Raw genomic sequence first — 16,931 nt, 5'->3', positions numbered from 1 at the left:
TATTTGCTTCTCTAATTCCCTTGGAAGGCTAATTTTTGAAATTGGAAGGAGAAGCATCTGCTGCTGCTATATCAGAAGTAAACAAGTGAGGGGCTGTACTGCAGTGTGCCTTTGTGGGAGGGATATAAAGACCTTTTTAAGATTGCATTTTATAAACATTAAAGTAAGAATTTTCTTGTGAAATTGCGTTGGGTGTCTGTTTATAGAGCAGAGTTAATAACCTTTTAAACTCATTCTGGATAGGCCTAGCCTAAAGCAATATATGACAAGACAACCTTGCCTGGTACTGTGGCTTTTAGCTCCTGAATAAAATAATCTGGTGGAATATTGAGTGATTGCCAGCAACAATTAGTAGTCACAAATTAAACCAGTTCTGCTCTTCTTAGATATGATATGTCACACACCCTGAATAGAGAAAATGAGAAAGGATTGTATGAACGTAGGCATGATGCACAGAAAATTTAAAGCCTAGCTACTACAAATGTGCTTTTTTTCTGGGTTTTTTTTGGTTTTTTTTTTCCTAAGATTTTTGCATCCTTACTGAAGGAAATACATGTGAAAACCCTCCCAAACCTCAAAACCTGTAGAATCAAGGACAAGGTGTATTGTGAAGGCTGCACTAGTTTGTCACATTAACTTCATAGTACACACAGCCCTTGAATGTGAATCTCTAGAGTCTGGGTATTGTACCAGAATGGAAGACTGTGCTTTGTTACACCTTAACCTGAAGTGCCAGGGTGCATTCATGCTGTGGTCCAGTACAAGAATACTGCTGGCAAGATACTTCATTATTATCAATTTAATAACTTGGTACTGATGTTAGCTGCTCTCCCAGTGCTCAAGTACAGAAGAATACAAAGGCAGGGAAGAGCTCTGGAAATGGCTACCATTTTCTTCCTTCCTTTCACTGCTAGTTAATGGCAAGCACATACATATCCATTTTGGTTTGAATATGTGTGTATGTACAAACTAATATAATTATGCTGTTTCCTGCAGGTAAATGAGAAAAGTTTATTTGCTAGAAGAGAATAAAAAGTTGATAGAGCTACTGAGTTTAATACCAATGTTTCCTCTAATTCACATCTAGGTTTTGTGAGTTTTGTGGTTGGGCTTTTTTGACTGCTTTTTGTTTTGTTTGTTTGGGTTTTTTTTTTTGTTGTTGTTGTTTTTTGTTTTTTTGTTTTTTGTTTTGTTTTTTTTTTCACTTCAGAACACTCTACAATTGGCCAAGTGAGCCTTAGAATATTCCTTTTGTAACATATTAAGGTGTAATAACATTGTAACTCAATAGTAACTGGAGTATGTAAAATCCCTATACTTTTTTGATGTTAAAAGTTCTTGATATCTTCCGGAATTGTCAGCACTGGGCATGGAAATGTTTCTTAATGTCACTTTTTCTTAAGTGACTCAATGTAGATTTTACCAGGGTGAGGGACAGCTCCAGAATACAAGGATTTATCAAAAGTCTGTAGCAAAGCAGCTGTTGTACCAATTTAACATTTATTATTTTTGATGTAAAACTAGACCTGTAGTTGAAATGCAAGTCAACAGGCTGTCTTTATTAGTTGGGCTTTTGGTATTATTTCTTTTGCCTGCTTCTCCTTTCCTTTTGTTGTTACTGTTGTTTTCTCCTTTCTCTGTCAGGACTATTCTCATTACTTGTCATTTTCCCTCCAACCTTATTGCACGTTTGTTGCCCCTTATCTGTTTTGTTTTCATTTTCCTTCTTCTGTGCTCAACTTACCTCAGCTTATCACTTTTTCCAGTATATGTGCATGTACAAACATGCATTCTCATACTGTGTGTGTGAATATGCATGATCATGCATACCTGCATGTATATTTTTGTGTACAAGTATTTTGAGTGAGTGCTTATACATAAACATGCAGTACAGACAACAATGCATAGGAAAATCTCTGAAAATGTTTTTCTTTCTCCATAGTCCATTTGTTTCTTGGTTGTTTTTTTTTTTTTTTTTTTGAAAAATAGTATCCTTAGTGCAAGGTCTTTGTCACACTGTACCTGTGTGCACATTTGTGCAGTGCTTAGGACAGGAACATAGCTGAGGGATCTTGAGTCTTTTAAAACAATTGTAATAGTAGCTATATAATTTAATTTTTTTTTTTTAAGATTTTTTTGTTGGTGGTGGTGAGGAATTTGTGTTTACTTGCTTCCTCAGCTAGATCCTGTCAGTGTTCTCTACCTCAGAAACGTGGCTGTTGCTCTTAGCCCTTGATATATGAGATGCAGCCTTAAAATATTATTGGTCCCTGTGCCATCTGAGTGACATGGATAAAGTTCCTGCTTTGTCTGAAACACTGCCATGATGCCACTAGTAAGTTGCATGGTAGGTCCATGACAATGAGTAGTTATTAGTAAGTACGGTTGAGGCATTGTATTAAGAGAAGACGACTGGGGGGAAGCTGCCAAAAATCATTTTTTATTGTTGTTTTGAGTTGCCTGATGTAAACACTGTGCCCATAATGTGTAATTTGGAAGGGATAATTTTCAACAGGTGCTATTTTTGGCTTGATTGCAGAGGTCCGGCGACTTTGGACTTATTGTTGGCATTGTAAATGAGAAAAAAAAGGGAATCGCAATGCACAAACACAAACCACCCCTGCCCCCTCTACCAAAATCTGGCCACAAAAATCCAGTACAAGGTAGCAGATCAATATTAAATCACAGTTCTGGAAGGTGGTAGTTTAGTTTGCCTGAACATACTCTATAGATGGAGAGGAGCAGTTACAACTTTGTGAAACATCATTTCTGTCTATAGATGTTATACAATAGCTTATTAATAATATAAATATTCCTATTGCTATATGATAGCTGCTGCATTATTGCTTTTAGGAAGGATTATGTATATTGAGGTTTAGGCAAAATACTGAAGGTCTGTTTCTCTTTTAGCTTTGTCAATTTTCTTTGTACCCTCAGGGAAGTTGCTTAAACTCTGTTTTATTCATCTGTAAAATTAAAAGATCTTCTGAATCATTTATCATTGAGTTTCCTCAGAGTATTAAGATCCTCATATTGAAGGTCAAATATATTTACCTAGTGTTTAAAATAAATATGCTGCACTCATGGCTATTTATTTGCATTGTGGAGTCTCAGTCATGAATCAGGATACAGTTCTGCTGCTGCTGTAGGAATACATTAAAAAAGACTGTCTGGTTTAAAGACCTTACAACTTCCTTGTACTATCCCTTGATTCCACCCTTGTATTTAATCCCTGAGAGATGAATGTGTCTTTTTCTTGGTAGAATGTGATCTCCTATGCAAAAACACATGTCATTTAGAAATATGTGTGAGGGAGGAGGGAGAGGAGTGTGTACAGAAAAGAATGAATATACAGGCTTTCTCTTTGTCATGTTCCCCAAAATACTTATCATGCCTTAGCAGTTACTGCATTGTATCTATTTTTTTATCCTAATTTCCCAGTAGTAATCTAAATATGCTCTCAGAAATACAGGAACCTGTTTGACTATACATTAGATAAGGGAATACTTTCTTAATTAGTTCCATTTAGGTGATAGCTAAAGTAGATGGCACTTTCTTGTTATTAGCTACTGCAACATGAATACTTTTTACAATGCCACTTCTCTATGTATTTCCAAATGGTCACATAAAGAGATAAATTTAAGATGACCAAATGGATCAGTCAGAGGAATGGAAGATAGAAACAATAGAAGAAAATGACAGGATTTTCCTATTTTTTTCCTTTGTGAGTGTAGACAACTGGGATTGTGTTCTTTTTTGAAAGCAGATGGAACTGGTTACAATTGGCTCTGGAGTAGCACCAGTCCTGCTGTAAAATGAGACTTCTGGCTCAAAATTCAGAGGAACTATGTTCTTAAAAAATGCACCAGTAATGCAAGCTGATTTTCAGAACTGACAGATATTTAAAAAAATACAACAAAATTATGCATGAAAGAAACACTTATGAGCTATATCTGTCTGTTAGGAGTTAACATTACATCAAGATTTTATTTGCATCTCTTGCAGAAAAGGAGTTCAATATTCTATGCTATCCCATGCTCAACAGTAATGACCTAAAATGGTATGTAAATATTATAAACAAAAATGATCCCAAGAGCCAGATTCCTAAGTGGATCTATATTTCAAAAGTGCCAAGGAGTGATTATGGAGATCTCAGAGTTCATTTTAGCCCATCATAGGAAGAAACAATGCATGTCTACTTTGCTCCCTTCTCCTCTCTCTCTTAGTGTTTTTGTTTGCTTTTGGTTAGCACTGCTATAAACAAACTATTAAAGAGATCCAAAATACCTTTAACAGTAGTTAGTCTTTTTATTGACCTTTATTTATATGCATATTTCCATCAAAGGATTAAAGCAAACCAAGCCATTATTCCATAACATACATCTAATAATTGTGGCCAATCCAAATTTGATCTGTCAAAAATCTTGTGTTATCTTGATATGCCACAACTAAAAAGAAAGGAGGAGTTGTCATTCTGCTAATGTAGAACAGCTGGCATAACAGACTCCAAGTTGTGTGTTCCAAGAATTAATTTATTACGAAGGTAAGTTGAGTTGTAGATTTTAAACTGTTAAACTTTCAGCTCTGGCTGTGCTGCTTGCCTGGGTAGCAATAGAATTCAAAAGAGATAAAAGGGAAATGGTGCAATGTATGTTTGACGGGTGCTGGTCTTAATTTTTATTTTATTTTTATTCCCTCTAAAGGAGTTTTCTGTGACTGAAGTTGATTTCTCTGACAGTTGTGTAGAGAAATCAGAGACTCTTCTCTGTGTTAGTCAGCACATGTATATTATATGATTTTTTAAAAATTTTGTATCTTTATTTTTTTCTCTTAGGAGGATTTTTCATAATAAAGCAACAACTGATACCTCATTAGGGGGGAAAGTAAATCCATTGCTGCTATTTAATAATTTCAAAAATTACTTGTTTCTTCCTATCATGAGATCCTTGTGAGATGAAAAGGACAGGCAGACACTGATCTACAGGACCTGAGGGAATGGCCTGAAGTTGTGTCAGGGGAGGTTTAGGTTGGGTATTAGAGAAGGGTTTTTCACCCAGAGGGTGGTTGGGCACAGGAACAGCTCCCCAGGGCAGTGGTCACAGCACCAGCCTGACAGAGCTCAAGAAGTGTTTGGATAGAGCTCTCAGGCACAGGGTGTGACTCTTGGGGATGGTGCTGTGCTCCTGGAGCAGCTGGACCCAAAGATCCTTGTGGATCCCTTCTAACACAGAATATTCTGTGAGATATTTGTTGTCAATGTATTTTCAGTAGGCTGAACTCCATTATTCTTCTTCCTTATTTATTGCAGGGTATGTTTGGGAATGCTGAGGACACCATATTCCTAGAAGTACACCACTTGAATCATGAGGGTGCTAGTAAAGAAAAAGAATAAATAATAATAATCTTTACCATAATCTTTATGGTAAACCCTGCCCCCCTCCATTTTTAGACTTTAAAATTTATTTCTCTAGGTGTTTTTAATGCTGTGTAAGATTTTTACCATTTAATAACAGATAGTGATTGAATGGGGTAGATACCATTTGTAATATTCGCAAGACACACCATGAATATTTTGGTACTGTATCTACAAATGCATCCTGATAAGTGCTCTGGGCATGTGCCATGAGTGTTTCTAACGTAATGTTTCTGAAAATAAGATCAGTAGCTGAACATGAATTTTTTAAAGAGGTGTAGTATTGCTGTCAATCTCGTGGTTTACGCTGTTCTTGGATTTGCATTAAAATACTTCACAGTTATACTCTAAAGGTGTAATTACTCAGACCTCTAGATAACAGTGGGAATCTTTCCAATGATTTTTGGCAGGCTTTCTGTAGAAAATTTTCATTTGAACTTTGGATGGAACATTTTTTTTCTGAGAAATAGCATATTGGCTAATTTTTTTCTGTGTTTGTTTGGGTATTTTAACTCACCAAAACCCCCCAAAATGAAAAAAACAACAGGCCCAAATGTATCTAGTCACACAGGTGAGAGTTACAATCCCCATTAGTTGCTAGTTTATGTGTATGCATGCATTCTGTGACAAAACTTGACCCCTGGGGTTACATTAAAATAAGGTGTTTATAGCTGTTAACTTCGTAGAGAACAACCTAAATTTAGTTTGTCAGACAAAGGCTTATCAATCTGCCAAAGCTGTTGCAGAGCCATTGAGGTCTCTTTTGTGTTACCTCTTGGTAACATTAGTTTACTGGACTTGAAGAAAAGAAGTCCTAATAACAAACAAACAAATCAATGCCATCCAAAATTTTGAAAAGAAGGTTCCTCAATGGCTTTGTTTTTAAAGCAACAATGCTTTTAAAGGCAACAAATTGCTTTTAAAGACTGAAAAATCTTCCAAACCATTTTTTGTCTGAATGAGACCCTCCAATGAGGCTGACTTAAGACAAGGATTGAATGGGTTGAATTGACTTTAATGTTTTTAGGAATAAACACATATTGTTTCTTCTAGAGGAAACATTTTAATGTTTCTTAAAATTCTTCATTGAATGTATTGTGCTTTTTGATTTAACAGAAGGTCCAGAAAGCAGAACATGAGCTGGTACCTGAAAACAAGAAAATACTCTGATTTTTACTTAAACATTATTTCTCATATAGTCACTTTGCTGCTGAAAATTTATCAGATTTCTCCAGATCTACCAGCTGCTATCTTTCCATAGCTTCCCATGTTATGATTTAAAGTTCATGGTTTCCATGTGCAGTACACCCAACTTGCCTTGATAGGAAAGAGCAACATATAAGTTAAACTGAAGGGGTTGACATGGGTCTGGGTGTTGTCAGTGCTCTTCCTAGGGAGTGAGCTAGGGAGAAGAATGCTCATAAGGGACCTGTGCTCTGCATTTTCTGGGCTGTCCCATCAGTGGCTGCTGCACATCACATCATCTAGTCCTATGTCTTAGTGAATAAAGTCTTTTTAAGAAGATAGACAGTGTAGATGATAGCAGGGGGAGCAGCTTTTCCAGTCATCCCTCCTCTTATAAACACCTATGAGTTTTTTTTTTGTCAAAGGTAGTCAAGCTGTTGGGCGGTGGATGAAGAAAGTTGATTAAAAATTGATGCAGATGAGATTTTTTTGTTTGTTTTTAGAATTTATATGGGAAGATTGTTGTAAATGTGCTTAAAGTTCAGGGTAGAATAATGAGACTTGTGACCCTGGAGACAATTATAATAATTCCTTATATTTTCAATATCAAATCAAACTTTTGTACACTATTTTTATTTGGTTTGTGCTCTGATGCTTAATTTTTTGGGCTGCTTTTATTTTGTGTTTATTACCTTCTATTAAAAGTGTGAGCTTTTAGCACTGTAGAAACTCATTCTCTGAGTGGTATTGATATTACCTTGAAACAATTCATGCCACCTATATAGAATGAGCTGATGCCTTATTTTTCAAATACACATGCATTGCATGCTAGTTTTGAAAACCTAACTGCAGTAAAGCCCAGAGCTTTGGTGCTATACATTATTTTCCTTATGAAAATACATTGGCATATTAATGTTTCTGGCAATTTCAGATACAAATGTCAGGTTAATTTTTTCTACTTTCACCGAGTTCTGAATCGGGTTTTTTGATAAGTTATAAGTGTCCAGGTTTCCATTCATATGGAAATAAATGCGGAAGATGAGAATATCTGTTCTACAGTTTCATGAAGCTGAGTCTTCAGACTGTGTGGCTCTGAAGGCCACTAAAAAGAAAATCAAGCAGTAAATTATCAGGGAAAAAGAACACATTCTAATCCTTAAATGAAAACCTGAAGAAACTGTCATTTAACTTGCATTTCATATCTTTGTTACAGCCTGGATTTTTCAAATAAGCATTCATCTTTTTTTTTTTTTTTAAATTTATTTTATGGTCTTGACAGAAGTAAAAAATCATCTGATGATCTGGTTTGAGTAAATTTTAGGAGTGGCTTGTGAAAGGAGAGAATTTTTTACATGAAGAGGCAATGTATACTTGCCTTTCCCTGCAGTTTACTATTTTTCAGAATCACAGATGCCTATAAATGTGCTATTTTTAGTCAGTAAAGTTGATATTATCTTACATTATTTATGTGGTATCCAGTTTTTTCATTGACTGTAGTATTTTGACTGATAATTTGACAAATAAAAGTTTTGATCTTCATATATAATGTCAAAGATATAATAGGGAGGGAGAGACTGTCTACTCATAGAATCAAGGAAGGAGTGAAGGAAAAATTAGAATACTAGGGGTTAAAGTAGCACATCTCTGTTTGTGCAACACAGATTCTGTGCTGGAGGACACTGGCAAACTCAGGAAACACAGCAATGCCTGTATGCTTCTACCATAGCCCAAACTCTGAAATTGTTGAAATTATGGTAACCACTGGGATTTAACTTGTTGATCTCCTTAACTAGCTCACTATTGCTCATCCTAGAGTATTAGTCTCTTTTTGTTACTACATTCAGTTTTGTTTGCCTGTGTTTTCATTCATCTTTTTTCTCTCAACCCCTGCATCTGTGGTACTTTATCCTAAACTGAGGAGTCTTTGGGACAGTGACTTTTTCTTTTTATGGTATGTCTATGCAGTGCTTGGCTAAACTAAGTTTTCAGTTTCATTTTATACTTGTAGGTTAGATCTCTTAAAGTTTAGTAAATCTGATTGATTTAGCATGCTGACAAGAGAATAAAGATGACCTAACTCATAGCACAGGATGGAGATCCATCTATTTTAGTGCTGTCATTTTGCAGGTAGGCACCTGCTGGATGTTTGTATGCCTCTTGTGACTGAATCCCCGTCTTTAGCTTGGACTTGACAGCAATTGCCCCAGGGAAGAACAAATAATTACTAATGTTATTGTTATTTCATAGTGATTTGTATTTAAGAAGATTTTGGAATTAAGAGTCAGGGCCAGAAAGTCCCATAGTAGTAGGTACTCCTTGTACACATACAAATCATAGGTTGAATTGAAAAATTTTGAGTCTGAAGCAGCATAAGTAAGGTAAGCAGCCTATTCTGAGTAGCTAGTCTACTTTAAGGGGTTTCCAAAATTGTTTAAAAAATTGAAATTTATGCACACTCCCACTGTAAATGTCCTGAATAAAAGGTAATATTTCAAGGCTATGAGTCTATGAGCAAACTGGGTATGTTCTAGTATATTTTTAGTGTAGAACAATTTGACAATTAGAGTTATATTAGAAAGGTAGAGTGCTACCAAATGACATAATTAGGTGGTTGTTAATGAATGAGTAGCTGTACTTCCATTTAGAGACATGATCAAAATAATGTCATAGAAAAAGTAGCTTTTTTGGGACCACATAAAGTGCTGTGTTCAAGACTTACTGCACAGATTTTCACTCACAAAACCTTGCCTCAATGTTCTTAGCATTTCTTCTACTTTATTTTATAAAATAAAACAAGTGTCAATTATTTTATCCCTCCAGTATTCCCTCCTTCCCTCCTCTTTGCTTTGTTTTGCACAAATTTGGCAGCATTTCATCTCAGGGCTCAACATGAATGCTTTCAATCACAGAGCTGAATTTTTCTGTTTTTTTTGTTTTGTTTTTTTTTCCCACAGAAATACATATACTTGTATGGTATATAAATTAGAACAATCCTTTTCATGTTTAAGCAGTCCTGTTAATTAATGTTAAGATGCCATAGAAATATTTTTATCTTCCTTTTACTTTGATTTAAGTGAGAATAGGTGGCAATGACAATTAGATAGGAATAGACTTTTGGAAGAAGAAAATAGTTATATGCACGAAGTCCTAACTACCTTTTGGTGAATTTTGCATCACTCTTGCGGTGTTTGTGTTACAGTTGTATCTAGCCATGACCTTAAATCAGACCACATGGTACCTGTCATCACCACACAAAATTATACTGAGTAATTATTTTTGCATTGAAGTCCAAGTGCCAGACCGGAATCTGTGTGAGCAGGTTGGGAATTTCTAATTATTGTCTATGATTCTACAGTATCTTCGCTTGCTTTTTTTTTTCCCCCCAAGAAATGGATTGTCCCAGTCATGATGCAAAGGTGTAGTCTCCTGAGAAAAGAAAATGCAGAGGACTTAAGGCATTCCTGACTTGAAAGCTGTAACCACGGGATGCATGAGCTAGAGAGAAGAGGAGGAGGGGAGAAAATCTTTCAACTATTGTCAATAGACAGCATATTTGAATGTACTGAAAGGAGCCTTGCAATTTATCCACTACAGCACAGGATATGGTTGATGGCTATACTGTATTCTCCTGACATTTTGTCACAATTAAAGTGACATCTGCCAGAATATCAACAGATTTGAGAATTTTTTTCCTGCATGAATATGCAGCCCTTGTATATGAAGGGAGATGACCCCAAACTGGAAGCACATTAAAAAGTTTCTTGAGAAAGTCAAGTGAAGCACAGATTTTTATAAATATTAGGAAAATATCCTACATTGTTATGTATTCTCATTTAGCCTGACAGTCCCTGGATAGCAGGAGAGAATCATCCTGAGATGGACTATATTGTTTTCTTCTAGGTTTTTCTAATGAAGGATTCTTATTTCTCTTGTGGTTCACTTATTCAGCATGTAGTCTCAAAAGCCTTAATTCAATTTCCTTTCCTTAAAAGGAAACCTTTCTGTGGCTTGGGACCCACATTGAAAATTCTGTCAATAAGTGATTCTTACATCATTCTTACCACATTTTCTTTCCAGTGTTCTGAAGGCTGGGAGGCAAAGTCATGATGTCAAATAGCAAATAATATAGAGCTGAATTTGAAAGAGGTCAACAGTGATGAGAATAAAAAAACACCTGTTATTCCACAATATAGTTGTGATGGTCTACTGCTTGTAAGAGAGTTTGTCCTGATAACAGAAGAGGCACCATTATTTCTCTTGTTTACAACTGTCTGAATCTTTGTTACTGCATAAATTTTGTATTATGTATGATTGTACAATTAAAAATGCACCCATTTCAATATTTTGGTGTTGATACTATTATACGGCCAATGTACAGAAAATAAAAGTCAATGGACTCTGTAGAATTTTAGGTACTGCTTTGAGAAAACTTTGCCTTTAGCTAAATCTGTGCAGTTGCACTAGAATATAAGAGCTTGTTGTCTGAGAACAGCTGAAACCAAATTGTAAAGACCTTTAAGTAACACATCTGCTACTGAGAGTTAAATTTGATCAGTAGGAGTTATTTTCTGCAGTTGGTATTACACCAGCTGAAAACAAAAAATGCTTGATTATCAGTTTCAAGGTGAGGTGAAAAGCTTGTCTCTGCTCCAAGTACATTTGATCTGTATATCATGGGAGAAGTCCAAAATGTTTTACATTCTGCTTTGAAAAGTGTCAGTAAGTGCTGTCATTGAATTAGCAATAGAAACATGAAGTATTTAGTGTATCTAGCCCTTCCAGCATACATGATCTTTACACTTTACACTGCTGCTCTGAGTGAACTCATTAATGTTGTTGATGACACAGCCTGCCTGTGAACCATATAAAACTTCAAAAGGAGAGCATTTCTGAAGAACCTTTTGGGTAGTTCTGTATTTTTCATGTTGTCTTACACCACTTCTCCCTACTCAGGAAGACATGCATGTATAAATGTTGCTTATTAGAATTTAACTAAATGGCTACTGAACTAAATACATGTACTTTTTATAGTTTCCCTGACTCTCTTCCTAAGAAATAGGAAATACAAAGGAAACAAATTTTAAACACTCTTCTAGCCCCGTAGTACTCAGAATAGTATTTTTATGACCTTTGAGCTAAAGAAGTGGGTTATTGAATATACACACTCAGCTATTTTAAACATCCCATCGTGGCATCATTGCTTTTGATGTAATTAAATTTTTGAAACAGCAGTAAGAGTAGCCTCTATACATTCAAAATAAAAGTTTACTAGGTATTATTGAGGTAGAGAAGCTTTTTTCATCTTTCTTCACCAGTGTTTTGATTTAGAAGAATTTTATGATTTCATGGGGTATTTTTTCCCCTCTGGGGCTTACCTCTTGTGCTCGGTAAATCCAAGTTGTACTTTATTAAATGAATTTGACTATCCATTTTCCTTTTATCAACATTTACACTATTTTTGAAACTAGTCTGTATTTTTGATGAGCATTAATCTAGAATATTTCTTTCTTAAAAAGATATGATGTTAACAATCTTCTTGTTACAGTCCTAATCTATTAATGGATAGTTGGAGTTCAATAAAAAGAGTATTTTTCTATTTTTAGGGTTTTTGATAGCCTTTCTGATCTAATATTTTAGACTATTAGCTTAGAAATGTGGTAAGCATGGAAAATGAGATTAAAATTGCAACCTTATAAATATCAACTTAACCTTTCTGGAAAATTATTTTATAGCTTTTAAAATGTTTTATAAATGCTGTAATTACTACAGTAATGGGTAAATAACTAATTAAAATTATAATAAGGATATCAATTGAACATTTACAGTCTTGTGATAACCATTTATCATCTTTTTCTGTTATCAGTGTACATGTAAATTCATGAATATATGCACTTAGATTTGTGCATGTATATGTAAATCTATGTAATATTCCTCTATTACTGCAGTAAGATACAGAAGTCACTTGTAACCTTTCAGCATAACTGTGCTTCAATTGGTAGTGGTGGGTGTTTGTACCAATTTTTATTTAAATGTACACTTCAGAAATATTTTTATCATCAAACCTGAAAAATAATAAATACCTATAAAGAACAAGAATGGACAGATAAAGACTCCTTTGGAAGGCACTGACGGAGCTGACTCAATTTGCTTATGCATTACTACTATTCTGATCTTGTTTTTTTTAAAAATAACTTTCAAGCATGTAGCAGATAAAGTGGGAAATTAATACAGTCAAACCACACTAGGCCTACTCACAATGTACTCATAAAATTCATAAATATGATAAAACTCCAGAATTATGCCATTCAAATAGTATACTGTATTTTAATAGATGTGCAAATAGGATTAGAGATGTTCAGGATCATTGCTGTTTAACATCTGTGAGCCACTGCAAATAGCAGGAATGTCTCCGGCTATTATGAGGTTGTCAGATCATCCAGTGCTGCCTCAAGTCAGGTGGAGAATGAACCACACTGGAATGAGCAAGACAGGGGATCCTATGCACTAAAACACCTGTAATTTATCCCACTGTGTACTAGGAGAAACTGGACAATTTCTTCCACCCAACAGATGTGTCTCTGAAATACAGCTGTGCATTTCCGTGAGTAGGCCTAACAGGCCAGGTGGAGGACACCCTCCAGTTTTGATCAATTTGACAGTGAAAAAAAAAGAATAGCTTTGACTCAGATGTTTCTGAGAAAGCTGTAAAAAAATTGTAGTTATTTCAACTGTTTAGCTGTCATGTTTTGATTTTGGGCTTCTCAGGTGCAGGTGCTTATGTCCAGGCACACCATGGAGACACAAATTCAGTGACTCGTATCGGTGAACTCTCTCTTCACAAGGTCTTTACTATTAAGAAATCCATCTTGCAGTCTGTCCTGAAAGGCAGCAAATCAAATCTGAGACATGGATGCAGTAAAGGGACAGAATATATATGTAGGGTTTGCAAAATGAAAATTCTGCAGAGGCTTTAACTGAGAGAGGTTCGACTTTGGCAGGGTAGGTGACAGAGAGAATTTGGAAAGGGCCGGGAAGCATTAAAACAAAAGAGACTTTGTAGCTAATCCTTGTGTCTTTAAACTCCAGCTATGAAGCCTTGCTTTTCAAATAATTGTAAGAACTGTAGGAAATGGAATGTGCCAGTGTAACATGTCTTCTGGACCATGGTGGATTTTCTCTCAAATGAAAGGTTGCATTCAAGGGGCAACATGTAAAAATAAGAAATCTCTTTAACTCAGTGTCCAAGGAAGATCTAATCAAAGCAATGCAGAAGTGCTATGCTTTCTAAAAGAGATGATACAGTACTATTGGGTACCAAATCTTTTCTTGGGCTGGCAAAAATTATTTCTCTGTTATTAATTGCTCTATTTAATACTGTTTTGTTTCTCTCTTTTTATGTATTTTTAAATTTTTTTCCCAATTAATTTTCTCATTTAACTCATTCCCAGTGAATGAGTCTTCAAAAAAATGTATTCTAAATGGCAGTCAGACATTTATCTTGGAATGGGTGTTTGACCAGAGAGAATTTTTCTGAATAAGAAGTCACATTGGACATTAAGCTAAATCCTAGGTTTCATGTTAAAACTAAACTAAAAATAACTAATTTTTCATTATCAAGTTCCAAATATACATGCAAGCTGATAAAGTGTTTTAAAATGTTTTCCTCATCTGGAAAATGTACAATTTCATATACATTACTTGCAGCACAATTGGCTTAAAATAATGGGATGCTGAGATTTGAGTTACTTTTGACCTCTTTATGGTTCCTAAAAGGCTATATTTGATTGCATTTTTCTTTGGATTGATTAATCTCATATCTGTTTCTCTTTAAGCAGAGGTTTTCACATTCTTTACTTCTTTTGCCTTTCTGCATATATGCCATTGTATTTTAATATTTGAATCATCACTTGGGGCTAAGCAAGTAACATTGGGCCAAAACCTTCATTACTGCTGATGCTGAAGCAAGGCATTAAGTTTGCTGCCAGTGCTGTGCACCTGAACAAAACAAAAAACTTTTCACATTCATATTTCAAGATCTTCAGCTCGTAAGGACAGCGTCATCTATCAGTGGTGGTAGCTCATTGATGTCTAGAGCCATGAATGCTGTTGGGGTTAGTAGCACTGCTTCCCTGTGTTGTTTTTTGCAGCCACCTTTCTGAAGGCATAGCTAGATTTTTGTGGGGTTTTTTAATCTTTAATCTGGTGTGACACAGCTCTGGATTACTGTGGCAGGGTGTGATTGTGTTCTGCAGGTATGACTAGGCTTCTAAAGCCATCTGGCAGTGCTAAGGGGCCAAATTATATGGGACCATCCAGACAATGAAATGGAAAAGATATCACAGTAGCCTTGCTTCACCTGGTTTTGTGTGCCTTGTATGCAGACATCAAATAGATTGTAATGTTTATTCATTTTGGACAAATAAGAGCATGCTGAGCTTCTTAGCCAGCAAATGCAACCTTTAGCTTTTCTCAGTATCCCTGCAAAGATATTCATAACTTAATGTTGCAGTTACATGGTTTTATGCATTTAATTCCTAATTATTTTTTTTTAAGTACTGACTGCCTGAAGACCCAAATCTTCATCTCTCTGCTGAAGCTTGTATGTTAAGATTCATCTAAAACCTGAGCTGTGGCATGCGCTTTTTGAAGTCTTTGAACTGAATATAGCTTTAGTTTGAGTTCTGTCTGCTTCAGAGGGAAAGGAAACACTTTCCTATTCTACTCACAGTCAGCCTGTGCTGGAGGGCTGCTGCCTCTTCTCACAATGAGTGCAGCAGCTAATCATGTGTAATCCCTGTGTTACTGCTTACAAAGAAAATCAGCATCTTTGGAAAATCATAAATCGCTGGATATACACATTTTCCATGGGTACATGCTTATATTTTATTTTATAAACCTCCTCCTTTTGGATCTGCCATTATTCTGCTTTTTATGTGGCAGGTGTCAAGATTTTGTTTGCACAACTTTGCTATTGTGGATTCTTAAAACATCTCCATAATGAGAGGAAAATCAAGGGGGAGGGAAAAAGGGGGAGTTTTCATTTTCATTTTCTAAGATACAATGATTAACTGTTACAACTATATAAAAAACCTATATAAACTCTATGTTTAATAAACAAGAAATAATATGTCTGGGTCTTGGACATGTCTTTTTTTCCAACCTTGTGCAAATGCTGTATCTGGATCTCTTTGCCAACCTGTCAAAAATTTCGAAATCTTGGACAAATAGCCATTGCAAATAGATGAAGTGATTTTCTATTGCAGTGAGTCCAGTGCAACAGGGTTTGTCAGAATAAGTGAATTATGCAATATATGTTTCCATTTTCATATCCAGAATTTTCCAGACAGAATTTTTGGTCCCACTGAGTGTGATGGGTTGTACTTTAACTTATAATATCGAGATCTGGATGATTTGATGCTCATAAGCAAATGTGAGTGCAAATTTTCAACACTTGCAGATGATGATTTAGATGAGATTGCCTACTTCCATTACTGTATTCCAAATTGAGTTGAGCACAGATATATATTTTTTCATTGATGGTTTGATAATTTAGTTCACTGATGGTATCAAAGTACTAGCTACAAGTTGGCCTTTAGGCATTCATCTTCGCTCCCTGTAGAAAAGCCTGGGACAGGTTTAAGTGTTTTGGGATTTCTTCGTGATTTTTGTAATTTCTTTTTACTGGTTAATTCTGGAATTGAGTTTTAGAAAGGGATAGTAGAATGGTGTTTAAATCTTTCTATTCTCTTATTTTGATGGAGTTAAAACTTGATGACTTTCCTGTTCTATTAGCACTCATGCCAATTCAGGATTTAATTTTTCACCTCTTCTAGTGACGATACTAGGTCAAGCATTTTTCTACACTATATCTGTGAAACAATTCTGGGAAGGATTTGGGTTACAGCTGAGAGTCTGTTTGAGTCCAAATTTCCTTTTGCCAAAAGCAGACTTCATTAAATATGGATTTTCTATTATCTGTATGAAATTAAGGCAGAAGTAAAAATTACTTCATCTTTAGTCAAAATCATGCAGAAGAATATTTGAGATGTGGACTGAGTGTTTTTAAATGACAGGAGAGTTATGTTTAATCTCCTGAAAGATGTTTACTAGCCACTTTTAACAAGCTGAGAAGTTTATTAATCTTGGTGAATATTCCTCATGTATTTTTCTAAAACAGATGTTTTTAATATGTCCTTGATTGTACCATATCTGTTAGGGCGACCTTTTCTTCCAGATCAGCCTTTACAATTTTTATCCCTGTCTTTGTCACAGACAGATTGAATCATGGTGTTCTAGACTGAGTTTAGCAAGATACAAAGGCCGTTCAGAAATT

General features: G+C 35.4%; 1 protein-coding gene across 1 annotated transcript in view; it reads left to right on the top strand.

The window, feature by feature from the left end:
* The window catches only part of NAV3 (neuron navigator 3), a 517,660-nt gene that overhangs the window by 138,740 nt on the left and 361,989 nt on the right, over positions 1-16,931 (top strand). The gene's annotated exons all lie outside the window — the stretch shown is intronic.

Source organism: Catharus ustulatus, chromosome 4 (assembly GCF_009819885.2).
Source record: "Catharus ustulatus isolate bCatUst1 chromosome 4, bCatUst1.pri.v2, whole genome shotgun sequence".
Lineage (NCBI taxonomy): Eukaryota > Metazoa > Chordata > Aves > Passeriformes > Turdidae > Catharus > Catharus ustulatus.
The sequence above is the reverse complement of the archived record's forward strand: the minus strand, read 5'-3'. Positions and strand labels throughout refer to the sequence as shown.